Source organism: Dromiciops gliroides, chromosome 4 (genome assembly GCF_019393635.1).
Source record: "Dromiciops gliroides isolate mDroGli1 chromosome 4, mDroGli1.pri, whole genome shotgun sequence".
Lineage (NCBI taxonomy): Eukaryota > Metazoa > Chordata > Mammalia > Microbiotheria > Microbiotheriidae > Dromiciops > Dromiciops gliroides.
Window position 1 is genome coordinate 361,385,794 of NC_057864.1, and position 18,300 is coordinate 361,404,093.

The 18,300-nt window shown below is 36.0% G+C and overlaps 1 non-coding gene across 1 annotated transcript; it reads right to left on the reverse strand.

Annotated features, from left to right (window-relative positions):
• Positions 1–6,786: 6,786 nt before the first annotated feature.
• Positions 6,787–6,894, reverse strand: LOC122726995. Its single transcript, XR_006352980.1, has one exon. It is a non-coding gene; the product is annotated as a U6 spliceosomal RNA (small nuclear RNA).
• Between the last annotated feature and the right edge of the window lie 11,406 nt (positions 6,895–18,300).

Consider the following 18,300-nt stretch of genomic DNA (forward strand, 5'->3'; position numbering starts at 1 on the left):
AATATTGATAATGTACTTGAACTCATTCATCAATGATTAACAAACTCCCACCTGGTCATACCTCTCACAATCTAGTGATTTTTAACCCCTGGATGTCATTATTCAAACTTCATTCTCCATCCCCAAATGCTCCCTCTCTTATTTCAATTTTTCTTAATCCAACCCTTCTAATGCTCCATTATAATCTTTCACTTTCAATGCACTCTCTGGAATGCTTGGTCCGTAAGTAAGAAACCTGCTTTCATCTTAGTTTTTTTTTTCCTTTCCCATTCCTTTCATCTTTTGGCTGTCAGTAAGACCTATATCCCTATTTCTTACAGGACCTTCTTGGCCACTCTTTCCACCACTGGGTACCTTCACTCACTCCTTCCAACATACTGGTAGAGCTGTAATACTCCTTAATCCCTATGATCACTTCAAAACTCACAATCTACCAACATCACTCAGTAACTTCTCTTCTAAAACTACCATCCATATTTATCACTCAATAAAAATTCTGGAAACTATTCTCTACCTATCTCTAGGATGCTACCCTTCATTCCTCAATGAATTGAGTACCTGCATCACAGTTTATCACCTCCCCAATTTCTGTCCATATTCTAGGGGACTTAAACAGATAGATAGATAAATAGATAGATAGATAGATAGATAGATAGATAGAGATACTTCCTCAAACACCTTAATCTCCCAGTTCTTCAACATGATTATTTCCTATGACCTACTCCTACACCCCACCTCAGTTCCACATCTTGTTCCTTGATCTTGTCATAACCCATAAATATACCACTTCCATGTTCATAAATAATGAAATTCCTTTATCTAGTCATAATTTTATATCATTCCACATCACTCTACTTTGCAACTTCAAGCCATATATTTTTTGTTTTGTTTTGTCCTCACAGTGATTTCTAATGACCCCTCCATTCTTTACTTCTTCACCAGCTACACTCTCTTCTTTTTCTCATTTTGACCATTAGGTGAACCAGTTCAATTCTTCTTTTGAGTACCTATTCCCCTTGTTCTAGAACTTATCATGCTTTGAAAATACTCAATCTTGCTTTCTTCCCTCGCCATTTGATATCTTTGATCCTGTTCATATAATAATGAATAAAGCTGCTTTAAAAATTGCAAAACCATGCTGCCTAGATCAACTATTAATACATATTGCAAGTTATTAATTGAACCCTCACTGTAACAAATTAATTAACTCACTATCCCACTTTCCACATCAGCTTTTCCAAACCTTTATCACCCATCGTCAAGCCTCCCATAGCTCCCCCTTCCAGCTACTCTCTCAGTGAGGGAACATTGGCTATTTTTTTCTCTTTTCCTTTCTTTCTTTCTTTCTTTCTTTCTTTCTTTCTTTCTTTCTTTCTTTCTTTCTTTCTTTCTTTCTTTCTTTCTTTCTTTCTCCCTCCCTTCTTCCCCCCTTTCCTTCTTTCCTTCTTTTTCCTTTTTACAGAGATATTTAAACAAAAATCAACAGATCATCTACCATCTTCCAGGTCTATGATATTTTTTCAATTCTCCACAGCCTTATAAAGATTATTACTTTAAATTAATTATGTATTTTAACATTCACTAATTTTAATCCAAATTCTCTCCCCTGCTGTTCCCATCAAGAAGGCAAGTAATATATCGATTATACATGTGAAGTCATGCAAAACATATTTCCCTTTTAGCCATACTGAAAAACAAACAACAAATAGCAATAAATATAAAGAAAGGGCAAAAATGCTTCAATCTGCATTCAGAATTCATCAGTTTTCTCTCTGGAGGTGGATACAATTTTTCATCACAAGTCCTTTAGAGTTGTCTTAGATTATTATCTGGACCAAAGTAGCTAAGTCTTTTATAACTGATCATCATTACAACAGTATTGTTACTGTGTACAGTGTTCTCCAGGTACTGCTCACTTCATTTTGCATCAGTTCCTTTGTCTTACCAAATTTTTCTAAAACCATTCTGTTTGTCATTTCTTATGGCACAATAGTATTCCATCACAATCATTTACCACAACTTATCAGCCATTCTCCAATTGTTGTCTTGCCTAATATTTCACTGAAAAAAAATTGAGGCCATTTACTCAGAGTTCCCTCTTCTCCTCCTTGTCCCCTCCTCTCACATAACTCAGATGCCTTCAGTAACAATCTACTCCTTCACCCATGTCAAAATAAGAAATTACTTTTCTTTTTGCCAAAATAAGCTTCTCTCTCTCTCTCTCTCTCTCTCTCTCTCTCTCTCTCTATATATATATATATATATATATATATATATATATATATGTGTGTGTGTGTGTGTGTGTGTGTATTATATATACTACACACATATATACATATATACATACATACATACATATATATATACATACATACATACACACACACACACACACACACACACACATATATATATATATATATATATATATAGTTATGGCATACCGATTTGCCTTCTCCAGTGTATTGTCCCCAATCTCTTACTTAACTTCTATCTCTCCATATATTGGTTGCCTACTATGCATAAACATGCCTATTTCTTAACCATCCTCAAAAAAAATCTACTTTGATCCATCCATCCTCACTGCCTACCATGTGATATTTCTCCTCCATTTTGTGGCTAAATTTCTTTAGAAGGCCATCTATACTTGATGTCTCCATTTTTTTCCTTTAGTTTTCTTCTTAACTCTTTGCAACCTGGCTTCTGCCATTTTCATTCAATAGAAACTGTTTCTCCAAAGTTATAAATGACCATCTAATTGCCAAATATAATGGTTATGTCTCATTGCTCATTTTTCTTGGCCTCACTGTAGCCTTTGACAATGTTGATCACCTTCATACTATTAGAAGATAAATTTTATAAGGCTGTTCTCTCCGTTTTTTTAATCTTACTGATATGATCATTCCTTCTCAGCCTCCTTTGTTGGATCTTTATTCACTTAATACCCTTTAATGGGTATTTTGAACCCTCTTCTCCCTCTATATTATTTCCCTTGGTGATCTTCTTAGCTTCCATGGATTTAATTATCATATTTATAATTATAGTTCTCAAATCTCCTTTTTAAACCCCAAATCTCTGCTGATCTTTGTTCTTGCATCTCTGACTACTTATTGAACATTTCTAACTAGATGCCCCACAGACATCTTGAACCCATGTCCAAAACTGAACTCATTGTCTTTCCCCAAAAACCTTCTCTCTTTCCAAAAGTCCCTATTGCTATCAAGGGTACCATCATCTGCCCAGTTACCCAGGCTCACAATGTCATCCTCATAATCACAATCACAATGTTATCCTTAGCTCTTCACTGATTCTCATCCCCCATATCCAATCTATAGCGGAGTCCTGTCAATTTTACCTTCACAATGTCTATTCCATACATCCTCTTATCTCATCGGACACTGTTACAGTGCTGATGTAGTTCTCATCATTTCATACATGGACTATTACATTAGATTTCTGGTTGTTCCTTACTACGTCTTGCCCCACTCTTGTTCCTTATCTACTAAGATGTCGAATTGATTTTTCTAAAGTGCAAACCTGACCACATGACCTTTCTCCCAACTAAGTAAACTCCAGTGACTCTTTAGGATCAAATTTAAATGTATCTATTTGATGTTCATAGTCCTTTATAACCTGGCCCCTTTCCAGGATTCATACACCTTTTCCCTTCCATTCATACGCACATGGATTGTGATCCAGTGACTCCTTGTTGTTCCTTACCCAATACATTCCATCTCTCAACACTAGGCATTTTCAATTTCTGTACCCATGCCTTGAATGCTTTCCCTCCTCAGTCATCTTCTAACTCCCTTGGCTTCCTTCAAATCTTAACTAAAATGGCACCTTCTATAAGAAGTCTTTCCCAATTCCCATTAATTCTAGTGCCTTCCTTTTATTATTTCCATTGGTAATGTTACAGCCCTGACCATGTCATTCATCTACTGTTCAAAATCTTCAGTGGTTCCTAGTTACATCTATGGTAATCTTCAAATCTATCATCTTGAAATTTAAAGCCAATCATCATTTGATTCTAGTCTATATTTCCTGGTCTATTTGAGGCTCTTCCTTTTCACCTAGTCTATGTCTAGCCTAACTGGCTCTTAATCTCTGCTTGCCTCAATTTCTTCAACTGTAAAATGAAGATAAAACAATGAAACTTACCTCAAAAGATTGTTGTGAGGACTAAATTATATAATATTTCTTTTAAAATGGGGGATGGGGCTAGCACAGTGCCAGGAACATAGTAGGTGCTACAAAAATGCTTATTCCTGGGGCAGCTAGGTGGCATAGTAGATAAAGCACTGGGCCTGTATTCAGGAGGACCTGAGTTCAAATCTGGCCTCAGAAACGACACTTACTAGCTGTGTGACCCTGGGCAAGTCACTTAACCCTCAGTGCCTTGCAAAAAAAATGCTTATTCCTCCCCTTTTTTGCTTCTCTGAATGCCATATTCCATCTCTCACTTCTATATCTTTGTACATGTTGTCTCCTATGAATGGAGTCCATTTTCTTCTGAACTCATGTTCTATGAATCCTTAGATTGCTTCAAGTTCAATACAAGTGTCAATGCCTTCAAAAGGAATTTACTAGATACCTTAGTTGTTGATGCTCTTTTACTCCTCAAATTATGTTGTTTAATTTTCTATTTTAAAGCTATATTCCCTCAATAGAATAAGAGGGGTACTAGTTCTTGAGAGTTTGTACTGTTTTTCATCTAGTATTTCTATCCCCTTAGCACAGTATTTTACATGTAATGAGTACTTAATAAATGCTTGTTAAATCAAAATGAGGTATCAAGGTATAAAAATCAATTCAGCAAACCACACACAGTGCAAAATTCCAACATTACAACTGCATCTTTCTTGGAAACAGCACTAAATGTTTAGGCAATGATATACCTGACTGCAATCCAAGTAAAACAACAGAGTCCTATTATTTTTGTGCATGTTGCAGGTTCTTAATACTCAGAAAGTATTAGAGTAAATGTGCAATCAGGTAAGTAAACCCATATTGCATATCTGCAATTCCCATCCAGTAGAAAGAAAATATTACATTACAAATCCTTATAATTGCATTTGAATGTAATCAAATACAAAGTTTAGGTTCTCAAATCCTTTGAGTTACAGGATCTCATTTTCTATACATTTAAGCTTGGGGAGAAAGCTGAAATAATGCTCAAAGTTTAAAAAAAGTAACAAGATTGTCCTGCTGTCTGTAATTGTCAACTCCAAACTCTAACTGTTTCATAGTGTGGTCTCCAGCATCAGCTAATGTGGGCAGGTAATGCAGTCTTGGGCAGAGATGCATTTTCACCACTTGCATCTACAGTTAGGCAATAATCTTTTGGAGAAAAAAGAATCTTATAGCAAACTAAGGTTTTAAGTTCCTTTTTAAATCTCTGGATCCTATATTGCAACACTTTAGTATTCTTGTTTGGAATTAGATAAGGTAAAAACAAAACCAGAGTGTCTGAAATGAAGGGGAAGTTACATTATAGGAGATTCCCTTCAGTGTTTTTAGTTTTTAGCATTAGAAGATAGCTGAAGCAAACTGTGATCTCCCTCCACCCCCCCCCCAGTGATTATATTTTTTTTACTAAGTACAGATCTACTTGCAAACCAACCAGTCAAATAGCATTATTAAGCATGAACTATGTGTGCATACTGTGCTAGGGAAATGAGGATATAACCATAAAGGAAAGATTAAGAAAAAAATATAAATAGTCTCTGTGTGTGTGAGAGAGACAGACAGGCAGACAGACAGATACAGAGACTGAGAGAGACAGAGAGACAGAGACAGAAAGACAGAGAGAGAAACAAAGAGAGAAAGACAGAGACAGAGACAGAGAGAGAGAAAAAATTAATGTGGGTGTGCCTACTACTACTCAGCCTTAACTATGTTTTTAAAACTCACTATTTAATGAGTGAAGGAGACAAGTATGTTATAAAAAGAAATGTGAGGGGACAGGAGCAAGTGACTCCAGTAGCAAGATGAAGAATTTATATTTATATAGTGGGTTGCTTTACATTAACTGATCCTTACAACCTGTCAGGAACAAGTTTTATCATGCTCACTTAATAAATGAAGGCATTGAAGCTCAGAGGATTTGTGACTTGTTAGTAGATCACTCTGGTAGTAAGTGGGAAAGTCAGTACTGGAAATCAGATATCCTGGCTTCAATTCTAGCACTCTTTGTAGCACACTATGGAGGATAGAAAAAACCATGAAAAATCTGCTTGGGCAATAACATTGCTGTTCAAACATACATTTAACTTATAACTGATTCATACTGGTATACTGGTTTGAAATGTATTTAAGTTAAAGTGCTTTTCTCTGAAAATGGAAATAGCCCATGACAAGGTTGAGTTTTGGTTTTGCGGGGTTTTTTTTGTTGTTGTGGTTGTTTTTGTTTTTTTGGTCACACTTAAATGTGAATTAAAGGCAACTTTCCCTATCCCATTAAAATCACCGAGTATACAAAAAGGCTGACTTAGAATCATAAAATCTTAGATTTCTAAATCTGAATCTTGATACTTTACCTCTCTTTCAGTAGGTAAGTAGGCTGCTTTATTGTTGGTTTTCTAGAATCTTGGTTCTTCATTGCATTGATTAGAGTTCTTAAATCTTTCAAAATTGTCTTGTAAACATTGTAAATGTTACCATTGTTATATTGTTCTACTGGTTCTGCTCACTTCCCTCTGCATCAGATCATATAAGTCTTCCTAAGTTTCTCTCCAACACCCTTTTGCCATTTCTTATGGTTCAAAAGTATTCTATTACATTAAAAAAAATATGCAGCACTTCATGAATTTGCATGTCATCCTTCTCCAGAGGCAATGATAATCTTCTCTGTATCATTACAATTTTTAGCATGTATGATGATGAAATAAGCATGATTAAGTCATTTTTTGTGAGTTAGCCTGGAAATTTATTCACGAGTAACAGTTTTCTAAGATGTATTTGGTATTTACAGTAACTCAGAAATAAATACTTGAGACATAAAGATTGTTAGTAAGTTGTGGACCACCTATACTTTTCCTAGAGAATCTTATCAGCAACAAAATCAGAGTGATGAAACTAGGAAATGAGATTTGGAGTGGTGCAGACAGACAGGGCATCAACTAGTTGGGGTAAGAGAATTTGGCCAGAGAACAAAATGAAGGCACCATGAACTTCAATATTGGAAATGTTTAACATTATTTGCAAAAATATGTAATAAACCCTCTTTACCACTTATGTATCTAAATTTGAGAATTTGTGATGAGCAAAAATGCTGATTTCCCAAGTATGAAATTATACCCCACACAGCACACAGATTGAGTCTGACAAGTAAAAATCATTTATGATAAGAGAACATTAGATGTTAGAATCTTGAGAAAATGACAGGAGAGAGTATTATACAAATTAGTAGAATTTTAGAACTGAAAGACCCTCTATAGAATATCTTCTTCAACCTTTTTATTTTACATAACCTAGATAGCTAGGTGGTCTAGTGGATAGAATGTAGTTAAGACTTGACTAGAGTCAATGAGATCTGAGTTCAAATTGTCCCTCAGATATTTACTAGCTTTGTGAAGCTGGGCAAGTCACAACCTCTGTCTGTTTCAGTTTTCTCACCTGTAAAATGAGGATAATAATTGTACCTATTTCCCAATGTCATTGAGAGGTTAAAATAAGATAATATTTGTAAAGTGCTTTTCAAACATTAAAGTTTTCTAAAAATGCTAGTGACTACAATGAGGAAATGCAGACCCAAAGTGATTTGTCCAAGACCTTAAGAGACAAAACGAAAACTGTAATTAAAAATTATAAAAATCATAGAATTCAGGTCATCTGTCCCCGCATCCAGTAAACTTTTGACTACTCAATTATGTCTCATAATATTATTGTATAATGTGTCAGAAAATCATCATAGTCATCCAGAATGATGAGCATTGGATAGAACCTCAGAAGCTACCTTCAAGTTCTAATGTAGCACAATCAACCCTTACTTGAAGGATACTCAACTTATAATATTCAACACAGGTGATAATTGAGTATCTACTTGAAGACTTGTAGTAACAGGGAACTCATTACCTTGCCACATAGACAACTGAAATTTGGGATAGCTCTAAGAACTAGTAAAAAGTCTATTTCTGTTAAACTGAACTTTGGGTAAAACCTACACATTAGCTATAGTTCTTGCATTTAGAGTTAAGCAGAACAAATCTGATTCCTGTTCTACACATATCAACTAGCAGTATGAGGATAATATGTATATAGTCCTTAGGTGTACTTCCAATTTATGACAGATTTGTGATGAAGTAAGAAACCAGTGGCAGTGAGAACTTATTTGAATAAACCCCTAAATCACTTCCATATGGTGACCCTTTGACTGGTCCTTTCAGGCAAAAGAAATAAAATGAACCAATGATATTACTCATATGACTTTCAAGTTTAAAATCTCTATTCCTGTAGGTCAGGTTTGTCATTGCTGTGTGAACATGAATAAAGAAAACATTTTTCTTTTCCCATTGTAAGAATGTGACTCTCTGTGTGTTTGTATACATGTTTATGTATTTGGGTTTTTTGTTTGTGTGTTTGTTTTTTGTTTTTGTATTTTTGTGGGGCAATAAGTGTTAAGTGACTTGCCCAGGGTCACAAAGCTAGAAAGTGTCAGGGGTCTGAGGTCGAATTTGAACTCAGGTCCTCCTGAATCCAGGGCTGGTGCTTTATCCACTATGCCACCTAGCTGCCCCCTTTTGTTTTGTTTTGTTTTTTGGAGAGTAGATTCTTCATATACTTATCTGCTTTTTTTAAGTAGATATCCTGTTTTTATCTCATTTCAAATATTTCTCTGTCCCTTTGAAATTGGCTAAGATCTTTCTTTAAAATAAGTTATTAAGATCTTAACTTATACTAAATATTATATTATATTATCACACTATAAACAGTAGTACAAATATTGCATTACTATTACAATTACAAAAATTTAATCCTGATCTTCATGAAGCAGTATGCTCATAAGTAAAAAGAATGGTGCATTGGAAAGAACAAATCAAGAAACGAGGGAAGAAGTTCAGCTCTTGGCCAGGCTGCTGAGTCATCTTGAATAACATATGCTCAATAACCTAGGATATTGAGTCAGGAAGAAATGTGTTTCAATCCAGTCTAAGAGACATACTGCATAATATTGTGCAAGCCATCTAAATTCAGCCTCAGTTTATCTATAAAGTAGGGATAATAATAGTACCTACCTCACAAGGTTGTTAGGATCAAGTGAAATAATATATTAAAAGTGCTTTGGGGGCAGCTAAGTGGTGCAGTGGATAAAGCACTGGCCCTGAATTCAGAAAGACCTGAGTTCAAATCTGGCCTCAGACACTTGACACTTACTAGCTGTGTGACCCTGGGCAAGTCACTTAACCCTCATTGCTTGCAAAAAACAAAAAAAAAATACAAACCAAAAAAAAAACCCTGCTTTGTTAATATTAAAGTGATAAATAAATGTTGGCTATTAATAATATTGTTGTTGTTTTGGTTGCTATTATTATTTTATCTCATTAGTCTGTCCTAGTTTCTCATCTGAAAAATGAGGAGTTGAACTAAATGATTTCTACTATCCCTTCAAGCTCAAAATGTATAATCATATGCAGTAGGGTATATTGGAAAGTATGCTAGATATGCAGTCAGGACACATAGGTTTTATTTCCGGCACTACCTACCATCTATTCACTGTGTGGGCTTAAACAAATCTCTTTACCTTTCTTTGCATCTGTTTCCTTATCACTAGAATGAGAGCATTAGGATGTCTCTTTCCAGCTCAAATTAGCTTTACTGAAGAAAAGCTAAAATCAAAATAGCTTTAAAATACTGAAGCCATGTTTACTAGGATGTTCATTGGTCAGAGGCCAGCCAAAATCAATCCAGAGGTGCTAGCAACTTTCCACTCACTAGGAAGGGAGGGAGCTTTTATTTTTACTTTGGTAAGAGGTAGTGGTTGTGGGCTTTTAAAGATTTTTTTAAAGATTATTTCTTCTATTTAGGGAGATCTTAGTGAGAAGCTTCCTATGTCAATGCACTTTGGCTCCTCCCTGCTCTGTGACATTTTGTCTTATAAAGTTGCCCTGGGCACTGGTAAATTAGACTACCCAGGATCAAATGGTCAAGATGCTATCAGCTATAGGGCTTGAAGTGAGGGCTTCCTGACTCCAGGGTTGGCTCTCTATCTGGTACTCAACTACACTGATCTTTGGTGAGAAGAATAAAAAATCAGCTAGTTTTATCTTTACCAGACCACTGTACCTTTCACTTAGAACCAATTGCAATTAAAGTACCTTTCTAAGATTAAAGTTCTTTAAGATTCAAGTAATAATAATAATAATAATAGCTTTAATGTGTACATGCCGATATAGTATGGCTTTTATTGTTTAGAAAGAAAAAAGCATTCCTTTCTCAAGCAGTCCTTTATTGCTATTAAGATGTTATTGTTCATTGTCTTTGTTGAAAGCTCCTGGAGCCCAGGGTCTGACAGTGACTAAATACTGATGGAAAGAGATTCTCAACACCTAAACTACATTAATTCTGCCTGGGAATTGCCAATTAGCTACAATTCTTTCCCAATTAGGCTTCCATGCTTCTTACTACTAATGCTGTTTAATAGGCACATAAAGTACAGCAGGGTTTCATTTGGAGTCCAGTTTCAAGAATTAGTGACTATTGTACTTTTAAAAAATAGTTGACATTTTACCAAGGAAGAAAAAGGGAAAAAATAATTATGTAATTTTCAATCCCTGAGGAACAGATTCGGTCCTGGGTTAACCATACTTATATGACTCCCCTAGTTTTAGTGACTCATGTTGCCTAGAGTGAAATTTCCACCATGGGATGTGCATTTAACTATATTTGAAGTTGGTGGGGATTATAGGAATTTTTCTGTACACAACTTGACCCACTACTTCTGATCAGCTGCTACCATAATCATGTAAAACAACAACAAACATAGCCACTATGAAAGCCAGACAAATGCTAGCTATATTTATTCAAGCAATAATAGCAAGCAAGACAAGAACATAGAAAGATCATTTATCATTTATTTAAATTTATCATTTCTGCTACATAGGGGACATGAGAATAATTGGCATACTCATTTGTCATAAGCGATAATCTCAAATACCACTGATGACACAGCATTCTAACAGAGATCTGGTCCAAGCAGCATTATTTTTTTTTTTTACTTAATACTATTTTTTTCAATTACATAGATAGTTTTCAACATTCATTTTTATAAGATTTTGGGTTCCAAATTTTTCTCCTTTCCTTCTTTCCCTCCCCTCCCTAACAACAAGCAATCTGATACAGGTTATATATGTATAATCATGTTAAACATATTTCCACATTAGTTGTGTTGTGAAAAAATCAGAATAAAAGGGAAAAAACACAAGAAAGAAAAAAACAACAAAAAGTAAAAATACTATGCTTTGATCTGCATTCAGACTCCATAGTTCATTTTCTGGATGTGGAGAGCATTGTCCAAAATGAGTCTCTTGGAATTGTCTTGCATCACTGTATTGCTGAGAAGAGCTAAATCTAGCACAGTTGATCATTGTACAATGTTGCTGATACTGTGTACAATGTGTTGGTTCTGCTCACTTCAATTAGAATCAGTTTATGTAAGTCTTTCCATGTTTTTCCCAAGCAGCATTTTAAGGGAAATGTTTTGTGTAGATGTAGCCTCAGTAATATCAATTGTCGAACCTTAATCCAAACTGAACCTCTCACAGAATCTCTTTCCATAGTTTTGATTATATTTCTAAATGTCTGAGTAAATTATGTGGCAGGAAAGGCTAGTAAGAATTCATTTCCCCTTCATCTACCTTAAAATGTTTAACATCACAAAATGTTTGAGGTAAAAGAGGCCTTATAGATCATCTAGATGATCTATACACATTGTGTATTGTGTATGTGATCAGGGTGGATTGAAGTATATGGGAATATTCCTTTCTTAGTTTCAGTCGAGTGACTACATGTAAGTTTGTGTAATGCTTCTTCTGGCCATGGTGACCAGAGTTTGGTACTGTGTAATGACAAAACTCTTTTAAATGTTAATGGAACCTGGAGAATTAATGACACAAGAGTTGCTGAGCTTTAATGGAATGTAGATGCAAAAGGGCTGACCTGCCTATCTCTTATCCTGTACCTGGGCTTTGAAGGAAAACTGCATTGAGTTGCTTCTTAAGAGTTGGATGGAGAAAAGGGTGTTTGCCTGGTCTTTCAGTTGACTGAATGATTGCTTCAAACACATACCTTCTCTAGGGTAAATCTGACTGTGATAGGTGTTTCTTCCATGCATAAGCAATCAACAATATCAGAATGAATGTGTCCAGGTAACAATGGTCTGAGTTCAGAAGAAACAGATATCTTAATTAATAAACACAGTCACAGTGTTCACAAAATTAGTAGTGCCCAATAGCAGTAGAAGCATCAACAAATAGATGTGGAAAGATTACTGCAGATGGCTAGTGCTTCAGAAATAGTGACAGAGAGAAATGGCAAATGAAGACTCAATAGACGGGCAACAAGCATTTGTTAAATACTTATTTTGTGCCGGTAAGATATAAAGAAAGGCATAAAGACAGTCTACACACTCTTGGAACTCACATTATGATCAGAGAGATAATATGCAAAATCTATGTACATACAACATATATACTGGGTAAATAGGAGGTAATATCACAGCAAAGGGGGAGGAAGGAAAGACTGGGAAAGGCCTCTTGCAGAAGATGAAATTTGAGTCATGAAGAAAGTTAGTGAAACCCTGGAATCCAGGAGGCATAAGGAAAGTATTCCAAGAATGGGGAACAGCCAGTAAAAAGGCAAAAAGTAGAGAGATGATTATACTGTGTGAAGAACAATAAGACCAGTGTCACTAGATCATATAGCATGTAGAGAGGAGTAAAATATAAGAAGACGGAAAAGTAGGAATAAGCTAGGTTGTGAAGGTCTTTAAAATCCAAAGGATTTTATATTTGATCCCAAAGGTAATAGAAAGTCATGGAGTTTATTGAGTAGATGGGTAACAAGGTCAGACCTTCACTTTTGGAAGATCACCTTGGAAGATGAATAGAGTATGGAATGGAGGAGGGAAATACTTTAAACAGGAAGACCTGCAATAATCCAGGTGTGAGATGATGAGGGTCTGCAACGGGGTGGTGGAAAGTGAGTGCAGTGAAAGGGACCAATGCAGGAGAAGCTACAAAAGGAGAAACAAAAGATACATGGATGCCTTGCCCAGCAAAGCTACATCTAAGTAGAACCTCATGAATATTCTACAAAGGAGAATTTCCAGTGCTAGGAGTCAAGAGGCGCCCGTTTGCTGTGTGTTCCCTCTGTGTGTGTGTGTCTGTGTGTGTGTATGTCCCACTACCACTGTACTTTAATTAACCCCACTTTCCCTAGGAAAGTGTGTACAAGGAGAGAGAGTGGCCCCCTTTTGGGAGGAGAATGTTTAATACCAACTCTTCTTGCTATACCACCTTAGTAGATACACATTCTGAAAGTTAATTCAAGTCTGGCTGACTGATTATCAATTGGAAACACACTAGTTTGAGCTTATGATTAACAGAACTAGAAACCCAGCTACTTATAGTGACCACTGAAACACACAAAATAGTAGTAGCGGCTACCTTTGGAACCAACCCAACCTGTGAGTGTGAGTGCACAGTAAGAGAGTGAGGAAGGGGTGAGTGGGAGGTGGTTCTTGCCATGTATAGATAAAGTAATAGAGTATTAAGGAATAATTGCTTAATCTATATATGGAGGACCTGGGTTGCCTGAATCTTCATTTTTTTCATCTTTAAGATGAAAGAATTGGGCTGGAAGATCTCTAAGGTCATTTCTAGCTCTAAATCTATGATCTAAGTGACTTCTCTAAAGTGACTGCTCAGGGATTTGAAACCAAAATGTCTTAATTCCTAATACAATGTCCTTTCCTTACTATTGAGGTCAAACTACCTGTAAATTGAAAACTTCAAGTGAATTCAGCTGGTTTGCTCAGATAAGGAAAATGCAACAATTAGATAGATATCTTTGATTTTCCTGTATCCCCATACAAATAAAATAACCCCATGTGACTTTTTCCCCCATTTGACTTATTCAAGTGCTCCTCCTGAGGATCATAGGATTATAGATTTCAAACTGTAAATGACCTTGGAAGCAATCAAATACAACCCCTTCATTTTATACATTAAAAAGAACTAACATACAGACGGTTTAAATGAGTCGTATTGCTAGTAAGTGACCAAGGCAGGATTTGAGCTCAGGTCTTCTTGACTCCAAGTTTAGTATTCTATCTACCTAGCTTCCAGAACAAAAATTCTTCCCCTGTTAGGCTTAAATCATGAGATTGAACTGAAAAGCTATTTTGAAAATTCACAAAATGGGAAGTCAGAATTCCAGAGTTCTAGTTTCAGTTCTGCCAAGAAGTAGTTGCGTGACATTGGACAAGATACTTTATTGCTTTAAACCTCCAATTTCTATTTAGTAAAATGAAGGGTTTTATCTCTCAGGTACCTCAGGTTCAGACATTTTATTAGCCCATGCTTTTACTTTCTATTTGCCCCATTTCATCTTTCTTCTTAATCTGTTTTAATCTCCTCTCTTAAAGAAGGAAATTTGATTTCTCTAATTCTTAATCATTCCAGTTTCCTCCATCAGCCATCTGGTGGTGGTGGTGGTGGTGATGGTCATCATCATTGTCTTCTTCTTCTGCTGCTGCTGCTGCTGCTGCTGCTGCTGCTGCTGCTGCTGCTGCTGCTGCTGCTGCTGCTGCTACTACTATTACTACTACTACTACTACTACTACTACTACTACTACTACTACTACTACTACTACTACTACTACTACTACTACTACTGCTACTACTACTACAACTACCTCCTCTTCTTTTTCTTTCACATCCTCTGCCTCCTAATGATTGATACTTAAACTTATATAAAACACTTAAAGTATGTAATCTCATTCTATCTTCACAAGAGATCTTTATGGTTAGAGCTATAAACATTTTTATCTCCATTGGATAGATGATGAAACTGAGGCGTAAGTAATTAAGTGATATCCTTAGTCACCCAGTTTAGTAAGTAATCAGGCTTTGACCTTATGCTTCCTGTCAGTAAATCCAGTGCTCTTCCAAAATGCTATCTGCCTCTAGGACAAGGAAAGGGACCATATTATTCATTTTTCCAGAAATTCATAGCTTAAGTTTGATTTATACCAAGAACCTAAAATAAATTCCTTAAGATCTTACTGCAAGAAAGTGACAAAACATACAGTGCAATCCAAAACCCAACATTTCATTCCATGGGCATTCAACCTGAAAAAAAAGGGTAGATATCTGTAGATTTTCTTAATGTTTGAAATAGCAATACTTTCTCTAACCTCCATCTGCATGAGCTATAAAAATTTCAAATTTACCATGTATACAACAGAACTCATTGTTTTACTCATCCCACATATTTAATAAGTTGCCAAGAATTATTTTAAAAACATTTTTACTTAAAATCTTGAGTTCCAAATTCTATCCCTCCCTCCCTTTTCTCCCCCCTCCCTGTGGTGGTAAGCAATCAGATATAGGTTATACATGTGTCAAGCATTATTGATTTTACTTCCAGAATATCTCTGGCATTTCTCTGTTTTCCATTTACAGCCTCTAGTTCAGGTCCACATTAGCCTTCACCTGAATTATTGTAATAGAATGCTAATTTGTCTCCCTCCCTCCATCCTCTCTTTTTTCTAAGCCATCTACCACACAGATGCCAATTGATATTTTTTAAGCATAGGTCTGACCATGTCACTCCCCTGCACAAGAAATTCAAGTACTTATATGATAAATGACAAACTTTCCCTCCACAAAGGATCTATTTAAAATGAAAAACTTACATGTGTGTGTTAACAAGTATACAACATGAGACAGTAGCCCAGAGTAACTCCAACTGTGTGTCTTTTGGGGGATAGGGGAAATTCGGGAGGAGAAGAAAGTCTGAAAACTCCTGGGAAACTTGTGAAACTATTGAGGAGACTGTTCCCTTTCACCTCTGACCTGCACTGTCTGTGAAGCTCACGAGGGGCCTGGCTTGGGCTTTCTTAGTTCTTTTATCTCCTCTGTGAAGTTGTTGCAGAGATCACCTGCTAAGAAGCAGCAGCCAGGAGCTCCTGACCTCTTGAACCCACTAAGTGAAAGCCAAGTCTCAAAACAACCATAGCAAAATTTCTCTTTGGTCACCTGTGCTCAGAGAAAGCAAGACAATAAATAGGCATCCAGGGTCTGAATGTCTCTGCTCAAACACCTTCAGGCAAACATCTCATCTCACTAACAATTGTGTATAACCCTAGGAACTGGCTGCTACGGAATAAGGAGAGAAGGTAGCCCCCAATCTCTCACTCATAGAGTCCCAAGATACTCGAAAGAGGTGGAGACTCTGGCTTTTAAAGTCTAGCACAAGTGGGCTCCAACTTATCTTTTTGTGTGTGCATGGGTTATTCCACATATGCTATGTTATAACCAAATTAGACAGCTTATTATTTGTACATGATTTATTTAATGCCTGGAATGCACTCCTGCCTCACTTCTATTTTGAGGAATCTTTTTGTTGTTGGTTGCTGTTGTTGTCATTGAGTCGTTCTTGGCAAAGATAGTGAAGTGGTTTGCCAGTTCTTTCTCCAGTTCACTTTACAGATCAGGAACTGAGGCAAACAGGATTAAATGACTTCCCCAGGGTTATACATCAAGTAAGTATTTGAAATAATATCTCAAGTCAGGTCCAGACTATCCACTGTGCCACCTAGCTGCCCTGAGGAATATCTAGTTTTCATTAAAGCTCAGCTCAAGTGCTAATTTGCATAAGAAGGCTATATAGAACTCCTGGGGCAGCTAGGTGGTACAGTGGATAAAGCACTGGCCCTGGAGTCCTTAGGACCCAAATTCAAATCTCACCTCTGACACTCACTAGCTGTGTGACCTTGAGCAAATCACTTAACCCCAGGTGCCTTGAAAACATCCAGGCCCATCTTCAGTCATCCTGATATAGATAGATAGATAGATAGATAGATAGATAGATAGATAGATAGATAGATAGATAGATAGATAGATAGATAGATTGCATTATGTATATATATTCATGTATGTATATTTATATATACATATACATACATATATATATATATTTCTATATCTCTATCTATTTATATTTATATTGTCACTGGACCAAGATGGCTCTGGAGGAGAGAGTGAAGCTGGTGACCTTGTACAATTTTCCCTCACTTAAATCCAATTCACTGAAAGTCATGGCATCACCCCTGATGTCATGATCCTCTTCCAGAACTAAGGAGAAAAGACCAACATATATTTATCTCCTAAATGGCTAGTCCACCACTACTTCTCACTAAATTAGTTTGTATCTATACTGTATGTGTTGTATTTCTTTATCAGCATTCTTGTTCTGCTCCCAACCTCAATAAAATGCAAACTTCTTTAAGGGAAGGGGCTTTTTCACTGATATCTTTGTTAGTCCCTTGTCTAGCACAGATTGCTGGGACGTAGTAGATACATATTAAATGTTTGTTACATGAATTAGTGAGTGAAAACTAGAACTTAAAGCTGAAAAACATTGGGGGTATGCATTTCATAAACTAATGCAACAATTTGAAATATGGATCAATTTCTACTAATTAAAATAAAACTCTTGGTCATAGATTATTTTTTTCTACTTTCACCAGAATTAGTAGAGACCAGATTTTCTTTTCAGGTCTGACCTAGTAAGACTTGGACTGAGAAAATAACAGCATGACATAATGGATAGGGCACTGGGCTTAGACCTTGAAAAACCTAGACCTTAGAGGTAAAAAATGTTAGAATAGATACTTATTACTTGTGTGTCCCTAATCAAGTTATTTAACTTCCATGATCATCCTGTACTTCTGTGGAGGTTGATCCTTCAGTTAACAAAATCACATATCCTTTCTGTACTCTGATAAAGTCCAAAGAATATTATGTGGTCCTTATTTTCGCTATAGGTTTTTATCAGGTTTGGTTGTTTTTTTTTAATTTTTTTCCTTTCTGTTTTCTCTCATCATTTTGTGATTTGTTACTTGAGAGATTTGGTCTTGATTCTTTTGTCTCTAAATTATTGGCACATCATGCTTTACTTGGTTGTCAGAGAATGACTTCCTGGAAACTTACTGTCTAAAACAATGATTCAATTTCCTTTCAAATTAAAAAAAATATATATATATATCTCACCCAGAATGTTTTTAAGGTCCTTCAG